We start from the raw sequence: 15992 nt of genomic DNA, 5'->3' as shown, positions 1-15992 counted from the left end.
TCAAATATTGTGTATTCACTTCTCCCCAGAGGACATTCAAGATCCAAATTAGGCATGGCGGCAGAATTCAAGTCCAGGATATCACATTAACCTCTTCCTCAATGTGTTCTGTCTTGATATGGAGGCCTTGTAACCATCTTGTCTTCTCCATCCAAAAAGAACAGGCAGAGTAACCTCCACCAAAACTCTTGAAATGGGAGTTATGGGATGATCCAGGTGAGACCATGGGAACTGTTAGACTGGAAGGTCCAAGGTTCAGTGACTGCAAGAATCTGGAACCTGCAAGTGGGCAATGCACTCAGTGTAGTGCTGGTTCTGATCCTGCAACCAGTAGCTCAGGCCGCTGGATTTGACTTTAGCTCTGAAAACTAAAAGCTTTTATTTTCCACTGTACTCATTACCTACACCCAAAAGTTAAGAGAATGAGCTTTCCATGGGGGCTGCAAAATTCCCCAATAGACTTGCTACTTGCAGAAGTTGGAAAAAAAATAAAGGCTCTCAGTCCTTGGCTTCTCACAGTCCTCTTGTATGTCAGTACCTCTCTGGTTATGTATTACATCAAAAATACACTTGGCATATTTCTTGTGTTTTATTCCATCCAGTTCTCTAAGTTTGGGTCACTACCTATCGTTCATTTTCAGACGTGTTCTGTTTTTGTTTTAATTGCTGGAATGTTGAGCTTACTGGATCACTGCTTTTGCAATTTCTACCAAGTGTCACATGACTCATTCATGGCTACTGTCTTAGTCACTGTTCTTTTGTTATAAAGAGACGCCATGGCCAAGGCAACTCTTATGAAAGAAGCATTTAATTGGAAGCTTGCTTACAGTTTCAGAGGCTTAGTCCATTATCTTCTTGGACATGGTGCTGGAAAAGTAGTTGAGAGCTACATCCTTGTCCTCAGGCTGAGAGAATAGCACTGGCCCTGGCTTGGGCTTTTTAAACGCCAAAGCCCACCTCCAGTGGCACACTTCCTCCAACAAGACTGCAACTTCTAATCCTTCAAATTCTCTCAAATAGTGTCTTTCCTTGGCAACTAAGCATTCAAATATATGATCTGGGAGGTGGCAGTGGGGGGTCATTCCTATTCAAACCATCACATTATATCCTTGCAGAAATTTCAAATTTTGCAGTTTTATGAAAACTAGATCACACTGACTATCTAAACTATGACCATATTGTAGGATCTGAATACCACCTAAGGTCATCTAGCCTTGTGAGGATTATAGGAGTAAGGATGTGGTCTATGGACATCAGTATAGGGAAGATGTGAGAGTGATATAGCTGTGAGCTACATACGAAGAAAAGACAGATCAGAGAAATATTGAACCTGCCTAGACTGTTAGACACTCAAACTGTATTTAAACTTTAAACCCTGTATAAAAGTAACAGCTCTCTTGTCCAGACAGTAACATGATATGACTTCTCTAATGGAGTCTTCTGAAGTTTGCCACCTATTTCTACGTGGTTAAACTCAATTTAGTACCTTTAGATTTTGTCTGTATTTGATAGTCTCATGCTTCTTTTGTTCAAAGTGAATCTTTCCGATTTATCTATTTTCTGAAATGAACTTTTTTTTCAAGATTCATATTTGAATAGCATCCTTGTTTTAAGAAGAGAGAGGGAGATAGCTAGATGATAGATATAGACAGGTAAATAGATAGGTAAGTAGGTAGATAGATGAGAACAAATGAGGAATATCTAAGAGAGACTAGTCAGCTAACTGCAAAACCCCAGTATAAATCCTTGCAAACACCTAGATCGATGATGCAGTAATAATTTCTGATTTTTCCCCATAATCCTCAGATGTATGTAAAATATCTAAATATTTCTCCAAAAATACGTGTTTTTACAGACACGCAGTGAGTGCAGGAAAGGCTACCCTCGGATAAATGGGCCACTGAAAAAGGTAAAAGGACCAATGGGAAGCATCTTACATATGGACATTGCTTACAGTTTATGAGACATATGAGTCTTGTTCTCTCCAATTAAATTCTCACTATGGCTCCATGAAGTAGGTTTGCTTCTTCCCTGAAGAGTCAACCAGAGAAGTACCTGTTCCTCAGACTGACAATATGTCAAGTCTGATATAATTTTGATTTTATTCCAAATGCCTGCTTCTGATACACTTTACCAGTTGAGGTTATTACTGAATCAAGCAATAGCAAGGAGCAAGCCAGTAGGCTTATTTCCTTTAACTTTATGGTTTTCTATGATCTTCAAGATAGAATTCTCTGCAGAGGAATATCGAATGGCAGAGAAACACTTAAAGAAATGCTCAACCTTATTAGCCATCAGGGAAATGCAAATCAAAACAACCCTAAGATTTTACCTTACACCCATCAGAATGGCTAAGATCAAAAACTCAAGAGACAACACATGCTGGAGAGGTTGTGGATTCCCCTTTCTCCACAGCTGGTGGGAGTGTAAACTTGTACAACCACTCTGGAAATCAATCTGGCCTGGCACTTTCTCAGACAACTAGGAACAGCGCTTCCTCAAGATCCAGCTATACCACTCCTAGGCATATATCCAAAAGATTCTCAAGTACACAATAAGGACATTTGCTCAACCATGTTTGTAGCAGCTTTATTTGTAATAGCCAGAAGCTGGGAACAGCCCAGATGCCCCTCAGTGGAGAAATGGATGCACAAGTTGTGGTATTTCTACACAATGGAATATTACTCAGCAATAAAAAACAAGGAAATCATGAAATTTGCAGGTAAATGGTGGGATCTGGAAAAGATCATCCTGAGTGAGCTATCCCAGAAGCAGAAAGATGCACATGGTATATACTCACTCATATAGACATATAATATAGGATAAACCTACTAAAATCTGTACACCTAAAGAAACTAATCAAGAGGGAGGACTCTTGTTAAAATGCTCAATTCCTATCCAGAAAGGCGAAGAGGCTGGACATCAGAAGAAGGAGAAAACAGGGAACAAGTCAGGAGCCTGACACAGAGGACCTGTGAAAAGCTCTGCCCTGCAGAATATCAATGTAGATGCTGAGACTTATGGGAAACCTTTGGGCAGAGTGCAGGGAATCTTAGGAAAGAAGTGGGAAACAGTAAGATCTGGAGAGGACAGGAACTCCACAAGGAGAGCAACAGAACCAAAAAACAAACAAAAAAAAACTAAGCACAGGGGTCTTTCCTAAGACTGCTATTCCAACCAAGGACTATGCATGGAGATAACCTAAGACCCCTGCACAGATGTAGCCCATGGCAGTTCAGTATCCAAGTGGGTTCCATTGTAATAGGAACAGGGAGTGTCTCTGACATGAACTGATTGGCCTGCTCTTTAATTACCTCCCCCTGAGGGGGAAGCAGCATTACCAGGCCACAGAAGAAGACAATGCAGCCACTCCTGATGAGACCTAATTGACTAGGATCAGAAGGAAGGAAAAGAAGTCCTCTCCTATCAATGAACTTGGGGAGGGGCATGCATGCAAAGGGTGGAGGAAGGGAGAGCTTGGGATGGGAGGAGGGAGGAAACTATGGGGGGGAGATACAAAGTGAATAAAGTGTAATTAATAAAGAAAAAAATGAAAAAGAAAAGATATGGTTAGTTAGTCCTAAAACAATAACAGAAAAAGAAAGCACAAAGGATGCTTGCCCTTATTGGGGTAAAATTGTTTCTGTAGATTGTTTTGCTAAGTCATAGGAGAGGAAGTCCAAATAGCTGACCACAGGAGATGTTGCCTCAGAATCTTACAAGAGGAAGCCAGCAACCAGTAGGGTGGCAATGTTGATGCTGAAGACCCTATGGACAACCTCCCCCCCCCCCCCCCCCCCCCGCTGCCCACAGAGAGGAACCTCCTCTATCTCAAAGCCCATCAGTTACCTTGTGGGTGTAGGTATTGTTGTCTTAGAGTGGACAAGAGGGCAAACAGTGAAGCAAATTACAAGTGGTTTACATAATCCTGTATGTTCCTCCACGCTAACACTTGGATTCAATGCAGATGACCTCTTCGCTGGTCTACTTAACTTCACTATTAAGCGCCTTAAGGCCAGGAATTTGGGGCTGGAGATCTGGCTTAATGAGCTGCAGGACTTGATCTGCAAGTATAAGGACCTGAGTTTGAATTCCCAGGTCCTACATCAAAAGTCTGGCTGGTGACATGGGTGTTAGAACTGGAAGATGGGTACAAGTAAACTCCTAACCCTCACTAGCTAGCCAGCCTAGCCAAACCAATAAGCTTTGAGTTCAATGTAATGCCTTCTCAAGTTAGGAAAGTAGAGGGCAGTATTTCTGGCTCTCACCTTTACATGAAGGTCTTAGGTCCATGTACTGGCAAACTCATGTGAATTTACTTCAACACACACTTAAGCCTAGCACTCTTCTTAGAATATTTTAGGTATTCAAGAAATACTGTGCAAAAGAAATGGAAATTTTGTTGCCACTGGCTGAAACCTGTAAAGAGCTATAAATTGTTAATAATTACAGTTTGTTGAATTGGAGAGATGTTCAACAGCACTTTTTGCTTTTTTTCAGAGGACCTGGATTTTAGTCCCAGCACCCACACAACAGTTCCCAACTGTCTGTAATAACAATTCCAGAGTACCCTACACCTTCTGATCTTTGATGATACTAGGCTTGCACATGGTGACCAGACATACATATAGGCAAAATACTTATATACATAAAATAAATTAAAAATGGTTTTAAAATAGTGTAGTTGCATAGAGCTGTTATGTGAAGCTTACTTATCCTTCAAATCCTAGTTAGAAATTTCATCCCTTCTCTCCATGCAGTGTTTCTTGGTCTGCCTGGGAAGTATGTATGGATTCACAGAATGCCTCTACTTCAGGCTATTTCATATATAGCTTCACATTGAGTTTGTCTCCATAGCCATCTTCTATCACAAAAAAAAGTTACTTTAGTGTAGGAACCTTCTTTTACTTTACTTTCTATCCTCTTACTTTATGTCCCTCATATGTTAGCATTAAGTAGGGGAAGTGTAAGTAAAAAAACAAAACCCCTGAAGACTGCTATGGGGTAAATATATACTGCCTAAATTCCCATACTGAAGTGCTACTCATCAATGTGATGGTGTCTAAAGGTGGGACCATTGAGGATTTCTTGGTCATGAAAGTAGGGCCTTTATGAATGAGATTAGTGTTTTTAGAAAAAGCACCAGAAATGATCTCTTTCTACCCTGTGAGGAAACAATGAGAATATGGTCAACTGCAGAGCAAAGAGAGTTCCAAAACCCAAATCCATCAGCATTTACATCTTGAGCTTCTGAGTCTCTAGCATAGACATACACTTTGGATGTTTAATCTGCCTCCTTTATGCTAGTTTTGCAACAGCAACCTGGATGAACTGAATGAATGATGAAGAAGAAAATGCAAACATCAAGGCTGTCTATTGCATTTGAAGACAACACCAGCCTGAGAACCTTCTTGTTTCAAGGACAACAGCGATGACCAAGAGATCCTGCCTTATCACTTTCATGTCCCAAATTTATTTACTTATTTATTTTTGATGGTCTGAGGGGTGGAACCCAGTCTAATCAAGTGCTCTCGAATTTCCACCACTGAGATACTTCCTCAGTCTGACAATTTTGTATTCTTTTTGGATATTCAAAATTATCTTTATTGAATGACTAAAACATCATCTTGAGGAATTTTTATATCTGGCAGATCTTTAAATCCCAAGTTAAATTTTCAGTAAATTTAAATAAAAGAATACATTTGTTGAAAGTGATGTGTGGTTGATTGTTAATTTGCATGGCTGCTATGTTCTGCAACTCATGTCTCCTCCCTGAAGTTGCAACAATCCCCAACAATGTATCTCTAAGTTGCAGAGACTGGCTGGAAAAACAAACACCCAAGGACCCTAGGACTAGCTCAGAACAGTCTCTCTGCAAATTTGTCCTTCGTTGGGCTTGCTTTTCTAATTTTGCAGACCAGAAAGCTTATGCTCAGCTGTGGAGGATGGCTGTAAACTGTAATTTGGAGTTACAATCAGTCAAACCATTTGAGCTGAATATTAGTCATTTTTGCTGCCAGCTTTCATTTTCCTTTTAGAAGAAGCGTCCCAATTTTGCTCTAAAGTTCCCAGACACGCCCCTTTCTCAACTTGCAGGTTTTGGACAGTTTCTACTTTTACCTACACAACAGAGAGTTGAGTTTCTTTCAGATCAGCCTCATGGCTACCATTCTTAATTCAGAGTTGTACTTAATTTAGGTCAGTGAAAGATGACTTCTAAAATTCGTTTTTGTGTTCCAGAGTATTTCAATGATAAGGATGAAGCTGCTAGGAACTAAAATATAGATGCTAAGATTCAAGTCAGCTCAAAGAAGCAGAACGAAAGATGTTATGATTTGATCCTAAATCAAACTAATTTTAAAAAAACGGCATCACCTTATCTCATATTAATTCTTGTGTCTAATACTTTCTCTTTACTCCTAGGACATTTCTATTAAATTTCTCTCCCTCTCTCTCTCTCTCTCTCTCTCTCTCTCTCTGTGTGTGTGTGTGTATGTGTGTGTTAGATGTGTGGTATATATATACGTGTGTGTAGCCTTTGGAGGTCATAGGAAGATGTTGGATGTTCTGTTTTATGAATTTTTGCCTTGTTTCATTGGTGTAGAACCTCACTAAATCTAACAGCCAGAACCACTAGCTACTCTGCTATATATGTCACACACCACTGGAGTTACAGGCATGCTTTTTGTTATTGTTTTGTATACAGGCGATTGGGGTTTGACCTCAGGCCCCAATGTTTGCTCAGTAAGCCCTCATGAACCAAACTCTCTAGTGTTGTGATTAATCATAAGCAAGCAAACAATTCCTCACACCCTTCAGGTCTGATATGTTTGTGCACATAAGTCTCATTTAGTGTGGCATTGCCCCCATACCCAAAAGAGGAATTGGAACCTAAGAATTTACGTTTTAGTGAGCAACCCAGGAAAGCCTAATTCAGATGAGTGGGGGAGTAAGAGATATTGAACTCCTGAATTAAAGTGATACCAGAGAATAAGAAAAATCTGAGGAGGCACCATCTGTCACCATAGAAGTTGAAAGGAAAGAGACAACTTCTTTCTTGGAATGACAAAAGGAAACATGTTTTGAGGCAGCAAGAGGGATTCCCAAGTCAAATGCTATTCTGAATAAGGAATCTGTACATTCAAATTAGCACTTTGCCCTGTTGTATATGACATGACCCTGTATCTTTTTCTGAGATTGCCCAGGGGTACATCTGTTGTTCTAGAATTATCATTAATAAACAGCACTTTCTTCCACTCTCAAAACTGTCTGAGGTTGGATGATAAATTTTATGGCCATTCCTGCTTCAGAACACCTGGCATACTAGGACACTTGGTTTCTCTTGTGGCATGCATACACTGGCATGTTCAGGTGCTCATGCTCACGTATGTGTGTATATATACTTTTAGTAGCAGGAACTGTGATATCTTGAAATTATTTCTCCCAAGTCAAAAAGTCTTTAAAAATACAGAAATACTACTGGCTTCTGAGCAACACAAGCACATCCAGTAAATACATACTTACACACATATTCATTACATGTACATCTGTATTATATCATCTGACATGCTACACACAATGAGACCTGAGGAATCCATAATTATTCTCTATGCGAACAGAAACATATGATAACATCTGGAAAGATGATGTCTGTAAGTTTGCTACTAGCTTGGAGGTCTGTTTGTAATGGATACATTCTGAACAACTTGGTAACTGGATATAGCAACAGATACAACACAAGTGAGCTTTTATTCAGCTGAAGTAAGTTACATTAGTGCCACTTTCAACTACCTTAGAATAGGGAGATTTGCTAGCACTTACTATTGCAGCCACAGTTCTCCATTAAACTAGTCTATGAACAATAGCAACAACAAACTTGAATTCTTTTGATTATTTTGCCTTAACTGAAGCTAACTACAAACCTTAAATAAATGCAATGCCTGTCTTGTGTTTCTGAGGATGGCCTGTATTTTCTTTCTGTAAGCTACATACTCAGTTGTTAAATATTCCAGCAAGTATTATGGTTTCACACTCATATTTCTAGTGTTGGAGGAATTTAGATCAATGATTTCTGCCTAACAAGTGTCGTTTCAAGATAATTTTCCCACTGCTTGTTTGGTTCTGCCCAAACACAGCTGTAAGGTCTTTTTTTTCTATATTTGGAGTTGGAGTGACTGATGGCTTACATCGACCATCTGGAAGTGGTGTGCTGTGTGGGAGAGAAGATAGAGGAGATAGCTATGCATGCCTCAGTTACATGGCTGGAGAAACAACCTTAGAGTCTTCACTACCCTTTAACAATGCCCTGAACTTAAATTCAGACTCTACATGCCAATGAGGGGAAGCAGTGTGTGTGTGTTTTCTTTCTTTCTCTATCTGTATGATGTGTGTGTGTGTGTGTGTGCACGCATGTGTGATGTTTGCAAGCATGTGGGTGCATGTATGTGTGTGCATGTAGAGGCCCAAGATTGAGGTTGATGGTAAGACCATTCAACGAGGCATGGTCTCTCAATTGGACACAGAGTTTGACAATACAGCTAATCTAGCTTTCTCCAGAGATCCTCTGTCTCTGCTCTCTGAGTGCCATCATGTCTGTATACCACTCAGAATTTTCATAGGTTCTGGATATATGAATCCTAGTCCTTATACTTCCATGGAAAGTTCTTTACCCACTGAGCCATGTTTCCAGACCGAGGTGAAATTTTTATTAGTTTTATTATGTCTAATTCCCCCATTTTAAAGTAGATTATGTACCACTCTCTCCTGAAATAAAATAATATCCAGAACACCCTCCAAGTGTCAACATGACTGAGATCTTTTGGGTGAAAATGGCCCCCATAGGCTAGGTAGTCGGGGAGTGGCACTATTGGGAGGTGCAGACTTGTTGGAGGATAGGATGTGTGTCACTGGGGGTGGGCTTTGGGATTTCAGAAGCACAAGCCAATTCTGTTGGCACATTGGCACTCTCTCTTCCTGCTGCCTTCAGATACAGATGTAGAACTCTCAGCTACCTCTTAAACACCATGTCTGCCTGTGTGCTGTCATGTTTCCCACCATGACAGTAGTGAACTAAACTTCTGAACTGTGTGATATCCCTAAATAAATATTTTACACAAGACTTGGTTTTAGGCACTTGCAATTTTAAATGAGTCCCTTTCAAATGAGTATCTGGATGAACATTCAAATGAGTATCTGGATGAACATTCAAAAGTCATGCATGGCTCAATGTAATTGTTCAAGCTAAAGAGGTGCATTGTGAATCTCAAGCAGACCTGGTATCTCCTTGTTAAATAGTAGAGATTTATCATTGCAATTTAGTGACAACTAAATAGGACACCCCATTTTTAACATGCATCCCACTGAGCCACAAATCATTGAAGCCATTAATGTACATAAGACATCATCCCCATTTATAAAAAATACATTTTTTAGTTTGACAGTTATATATGTACATATACATATGTGTATCATAATTCACACTCCATCCTCCTTCTTAATCTCCTCTCTCACTGGAACTCTTCTTCTAACCAAGTCTCTGTTTAACTTTCATGTCTCTATTTTATGTGTTGCTCACTGAGTTTGCTGGTGATAACTTGCCTGAATGTAGCTGGAAGGTCGTTCTCATTTTTATTCTTTACTTTATTATTTGAGGGACTCTGTGTTTATTTCTAGTTTAAATAGAAGAATCATCATTTTATGGAAAGGGTTGGTGGACACTCAACATAGTAAAATATATATACATATTGAGGAAATGTGTGCTATATATTATGTACACACATACATGTTTATATACATATATTTATATAAATATATACATTTATTTATTTACTGACTTGTAGACCAAGTTTAAGGAAGATTTAGGTGTAGGTTGAAAGTCAGAAACCTGATTAGTAGTATTGTCACTGATGTGGTTTGGAATTTTTTTCTCATTTTGAACATTGCCAGCATCTTTTTTTTTAATTAAAAGTATATTTGACAATTTCATGTGTATAAAATACATTTTGATTACTCACTCACTCACTTTTTCCATCTCCCTACCACCTTCATCAAACCCCTCTCTTCACTGCCAGTCACCTTCTCATGTTCATGACTTCTCCTCATTTAGTTTTTTTTTTTTTTCAATGCAGTTTATTCAGGAACCTTGAACAATCATCGGACCCTGGGGAAAGCCAGCCCATACTCTGGGTAGCCAACCCCAGCGTGCCACGTGGGCAATGCAGATAGGTCCACATTCATGGAAGCAAGCCAGATCCTCAGCCTTAGCCAAATGTGGAGTTGTTTGTGACAGAGAGCACTCACCATCGGGAAGGTGGAAGGCGGAAACCAGCTCCATCTTTAAGGCGCGGCATTACGCAGCTCTCTACAGTTCCCCCTTTTTGTTTTAGACGCATCAGGCAAGAGTAGAGGTCTGATCTCTGATATTAGAAATAAACTGGGACTTTGTACTGATGTTCATTTAGGTGTCATCCACCCAAAGAGCATCAGACCCGTCTGATACCTTTTTCTCAGAGGCGGGACCTGGGGCATCAACCTGCATGCAATCAGACTTGCTCTTCTCTGGGTGGAAAGCGGCTGACCCTGAGTGCAGTGCTTAGCCTCGCATCCTGAGCATAACATTTTAGCTTTTTATGGTTGCCAACCATGCTTGGGGAGACTGTCCTGCTTCAATGGCTGTAAAGGCCTGAATGATCATGGCTGCATTACGCTGTTGTGAGACTCTAATCTTGCATATACACCACAGGCAAACCAAGGAGACCAACACCAGAAGGCCTGCTAACGCTCCCATGCCCGCCCATTCCTTCAGATGATTCATGGCTGCAGCAATCCATGGTGATAATCCTGTGGCTAGTCCTGCGTCCACTCTGGTAGAATTTACTGTGATAATGGCCACTCTCAGCTGCTCCATCGTAGTATCGAATTCTCCAGTCCAATTACCTAAAATATAGCTACACAATTGTTTAGACAGATTTGCAGCACAGGAAAAATTCTTATGTTGTATGCTAATGACACAAAGTCCAGCATACTTCCATTGACAGCCAAGTTGAGCGATTTGCCATAGGGTATCAATTTGCTCCTGCACGAGGTCAATCCTCTGATTGAACACCATCAAGCCTCCTTTTAGTTGAGCATTAATTCTTTTTTGTACATCTAAGGCATGAGCTACATTGGCTAAAAGATTATTCAGGGTCTGAGCAGTCTGCACAGTATGACTCATGGCTAATGCCACGGTGGTAGCTCCAACAGCCGCCAATGAGGTGGCAGTAACAGTGGCGGCTGTAGTTCCAAGATCCCTTTTCTGTCTGAAGAGAATCATAGCGTGAGGGGCATCAACGGGTACAGGCACCCAGCGAGGCATGCGAGTAACCAGGGCATACCTAAATTCACTAGCATTCCAGCATTGGGCAAAAAAGCAAGTATCATCACCACAATTACTTGGCTCTATCTGGCTAACAATGAATAAAAATGGGGGTTATAAACAAACAGGTGTGGGCTTATAGGAAATATTATGAGAAGCCTTAACCCCCTCGTTGGAACATCTTGCATCAGTTCTAGAACTAGCAGTGGTAGTGTCCGAGGTCTGAGTAGGTTCAGGAGACCATTGCCCCCTGGGGCGAGACATGCTCCATGTAAATTGACTAACTCCATGTTTTGCTCCACTTTTGAAAGTCATTTAAGGTTCTTAAATTATTTCCCCCCCCTTTTTTTTTCAATTTTTCCTCAATTACACTTTATTCATTCTGCATCCCCCTATAAGCCCCTCCCTCCTCCCCTCCCAGTCCCACCCTCCCTCCTCCCTCTGCATGCATGCCAACCCCCAAGTCCACTGATAGGGGAGGTTCTCCTCTCCTTTCTGATCTTAGTCTATCAGTTCACATCAAAAGTGGCTGCATTGTCCTCTACTATGGCCTGGTAAGGCTGCTCCCCCCTAGGGGGAGGTGATCAAAGAGCAGGCCAGTCAGATTATGTCAGAGGCAGTCCCTCTTCACATTACTATGTAACCCAATTGGACTCTGAACTGCCCTGGGCTACATCTGTGCAGGGATTCTGGGTTATCTCCAAGAATAGACCTTGGTTGGAGTATGAGTCTCTGGGAAGTTCCCTGTGTTCAAATTTTCTTGTTCTGTTGCTCTCCTTGTGGAGACCCTGTCCTCTCCAGCTCTTACTATTTCCCAGTTCTTACATAAAATTCCATTCACTCTGCCCAACACTTGCCCATCAGGCTCAGCATCTGCTTTGATAGTCTGTAGGGCAGAGGGTTTCAGAGGCCCTCTGTGGTAGGTTCCTAGGTTGTTTCCTGTTTTCTTCTTCTTCTGATGTCCATCCTCTTTGCCTTTCCGGATGGGGATTGGACATTTTAGTTAGGGTCCTCTCTCTTGCTTAGTTTCTTTAGATGCACAGGTTATAGTGGGTTTGTCCTATGTTGTATGTCTATATGAGTGAGTATATACCATGTGTGTCTTTTTGCTTCTGAGACAACTCACTCAGGATGATCCTTTCCAGATCCCACCATTTACCTGCAAATTTCATGATTTCCTTATTTTTCATTGCTGAGTAATATTCCATTGTGTAGATGTACCACAATTTCTGCATCCATTCTTCAGTTGAGGGGCATCTGGACTGTTTCCAGCTTCTGGCTATTACAAATAAAGCTGCTACAAACATGGTTGAGCAAATGTCCTTATTGTGTACTTGAGCCTCTTTTGGGTATATACCTAGGAGTGGTATGGCTGGATCATGGGGAAGCACTAGTTGTCTGAGAAAGCGCCAGATTGATTTCCAGAGTCATTGCCAGCATCTTTGCATACAAATACTTAAGGCAATATTGTTTGATTGGTATTTAAAGCCAGTCCTTTAGCCACAAAGGAGACAAAGCTCATTAGATTCTAGTATCATCAACCTGTGTAGTGAGAGGTTGACTCTTCCTTCATGATTCCTTAGGTTTTAGGACAGATAGACTTTGTCACAAATGATCCTGATTTATACATATATACCATTTAGTTGTCAATATTATACATTTCATTGTTTAATATTGTTTTTAGTTGCATGCTTGTGGTAAATGATAATTAATTCCTGAGCTCATCCTATTCTATCAAGGACATGTGCTACTAAAACAGTAATTACCGGAAACATTGATTGAAAAGTGAAGTGCTAGGCACAGAAAAACTGTTGCACTGGCTTCATACATTGCCATTCCTTGTAATAAATCTTACTTGTATTTTAATTTCATAGCAAATTAAAAAAAAACTATACCTAATATTAAGAAAAGTAGAAAGTATAATTCTGTCTGTGGCAAAAGAAAGATTCCAAAAATATTTAGTGCACTGGACTAATGAAAACCACGAAGTAAATCTCTCTGTTATTGAAAAGAGGAACATGAAGGCAAACATCATCTAATGACTGACTTATTTAAATCCTTTGTAGTATCACCAGGCTCAGTGTAATTTTGCATCTATTAGAAACATATCTTTGAATGAATATCTTGAATAAAAGAGACCAACACGAATATGGTTGCTCCTTACCAAATCTCACTATCACTGGAATTTAGAGTTACTTTGCTATTTTCGCTTTGCATGAAGAAGCAAGTTAAATATAAATGCCATTTGTATTCAATGATGCACTTTCAAAATGCAGGAGGCAGGATGATAGAGTGGAGAGAAAAAAAAATAGACGTTTCCTTTCAGTAGTACTTTTGACTGTGTGATCTCTTGTAGATCCTTTTAAAGCTGGGACAGGGATTCTCATCCTTAATACAGACTATGAGGCATGGTAGGCAGTTCAGTGAAGGTAGTCCTAGTAGTTGTGTAGACTTGTTCTATAGCTACCCTCCACTTCTTAGGAATTTCTGTTACTTATTTTTTAAGGACTTTTGAAATTGGAAAGTAGTGTAAGTGTGCAGTTGTGATTGTCATGTGGTACAGTGTCCAAGATAAAGTATCATTCACTCAAGAGACACTTTCCTGAGTTTAGTGATCTTTGTGTCTGTCCTTAATGTGGGCTGGGACAGATACCGAGAAAAGTGTGCGGTGTGTTTAAAAGATTGCACAATGTGCCAAGTAAAGGGGTTTGTTAAAAACCAACATTGCACCAAGGCTATGCCAGAGCCCAGGTCCCTTTACTCGCCAGCAGCCCAACCCGGGCCGAAGCCCCGCCCCAGAACCATCTTCCAATCGGCTCTGCCGCGCGAGCCCAGCCCTCGCGTGTCACGTGACGTAGCCCAGCCCGCTTCCGGCGCGTCGCGGGCGGCTGACGTCCCAGGCCGGCGTCGCGTCAGGGCTGGCCGGCGACGGCGGCAGTGGCGACGGCAGCGGTGATGGTGGCGGCCCCCGAGCGGGCTTGAGGGCTCCGACCCCGCTCCCTCCCGCGCCTCCTCGGGGCCGACGCGGCGCCGCGGGCTCGGCTTTCTGGGCTTCTGCTCCCTCCCCGGCCGCCGCCCGAGCAGACGCAGACGAGGCCCGCGCTGGCCGCCCTGACGCGCCCCGGCTCGGCCCCTGACGGCCCGGCTGCTGTGCGGAGACGAGGCCGAGTCGGTAAGAGGCGGCGGCGGGGCCTGTGGAGGCTGCCGGGTCCCCGGGCCGCACTCTCGCCCGCTTCGCTCTCGACCGGCGCCCGGCTCCCTGCCACCCGCCGGCCCTATTGTCTGCGCGCCGCCGTGCTCCCCCGCCTTCCTTCCCCTGCCGGGCCCGCGGCTGTCAACCTGCAGCTCCCGGGCTCCGGGCCAGCGGAGCCACGGCCTTTCCTGGCTCCCCTTGCCACCCTGCCGGCCTGCCTTGTCCCCCACCTCTGCTTAGCTTCGCGGTCTTTCACCACTCACTTGCTCTGCTTTCTGTCTCTTTCCTCTCACTGTCATCTCAACTAACTTCCACCGTCCTTAACGTCGCAGTTCTTTTTACTGCTTTCCCTTCTCTTTTCATTTCAGTTCTTTTTACCGCTTTCCCTTTTCTTTTTGTTTCCTCTACCCTCTGCCTCTCTCCTTGTTACAGTTTCACTTTAAGGATCTGCCCAGTAGATTGTCTTGTGTAAAAGTTCTTAATTCGGATGCCTCTGTCATTCTCCCACCTCCCCACAAGAAAATGGAAATCATCCGTGCCTTCTGAGGTACCTCATTCCTGAGAGTCACTGGGGGATTAGATTTGCAGGTTGGAAGTCTGATCTTAGGAAATGTTATAGTAGCTGGCAAATTGCCTCTTTGGATTCTATTTCTGCACATTTAAGTAACAGCCTTGTTTGTTGTACACTTACAAGGTTTCTTTTTAAAATATTTATGTTTGTTCCCATTACATTCAGTGCACCCTGGCTATGAATCTTAACCTCACTGATGCCATGCCAGCATATTCTATAGCCCCTTAGCCACAAGCTTGTAAACTTGATCCCCCATATTTTTGTATCAAGCATCTATGCTATTTCTTCCCTTTTCAGATTAAAAAAAAAAGAAAAGAAAACAACAACAGGAAGAGACATTTGGAATTCTGTTTGCTGTTATGTTTTACTTATTTTAAGCAGTGGCCAAACCATTAATTTTTCATTTATGTGGGGTTTATTTTTCTTTAAGCTGGAGGGATCCTAGTCAGTAGTAATGTAAAACATGTTTTAAGTATCTTTCTCCAACAATAGTAGCTTTAGATTCCTAATTATCAATCAACTGTATTTTGATGAGACAGAGCATACCAATTATATTTTCATTTCCCTATTGATATTTTGAGAATGTATTCATTTTCCTCAAATACTCACTAGTGAAAAAAAGTTCTCAAGTGTGCTAAATGGCCAGTATGGCCTAAAAAACAGTTAATACTTCACATTTGAATGAGCTGCAGAGAACTAAGGACTTTTTTGCAGTATTTTTGTGTTTTTAATAAGAAACATCTTTTTATTGTTATTGTAGGCGCTATATTGGGTTAGTGATAGAAACCATACTCAGAGTCAAACTCTGGCACTATTGATTATTAAATGTGGAATTTAAGAAAAATCCTTTGCAACTCTTTATGTTAAAATTA

General features: G+C 41.5%; 1 protein-coding gene across 14 annotated transcripts in view; it reads left to right on the top strand.

The window, feature by feature from the left end:
* Nucleotides 1-14254: 14254 nt before the first annotated feature.
* Nucleotides 14255-15992, top strand: part of Phf20l1 (PHD finger protein 20 like 1) — a 76496-nt gene continuing 74758 nt past the window's right edge. For 8 of the 14 annotated variants that reach the window (XR_009593692.1, XM_021655122.2, XM_060389334.1 and 5 more), the window contains exon 1: nucleotides 14255-14528. The gene's annotated coding sequence lies outside the window, so the exon portion shown is untranslated. The remainder of the gene's footprint in view (nucleotides 14529-15992) is intronic. The other 6 variants (XM_021655125.2, XM_060389339.1, XM_060389338.1 and 3 more) reach the window with 2 other exon arrangements.

This window comes from Meriones unguiculatus, chromosome 8 (assembly GCF_030254825.1).
Source record: "Meriones unguiculatus strain TT.TT164.6M chromosome 8, Bangor_MerUng_6.1, whole genome shotgun sequence".
In the NCBI taxonomy this organism is placed as follows: domain Eukaryota; kingdom Metazoa; phylum Chordata; class Mammalia; order Rodentia; family Muridae; genus Meriones; species Meriones unguiculatus.
The sequence above is the reverse complement of the archived record's forward strand: the minus strand, read 5'-3'. Positions and strand labels throughout refer to the sequence as shown.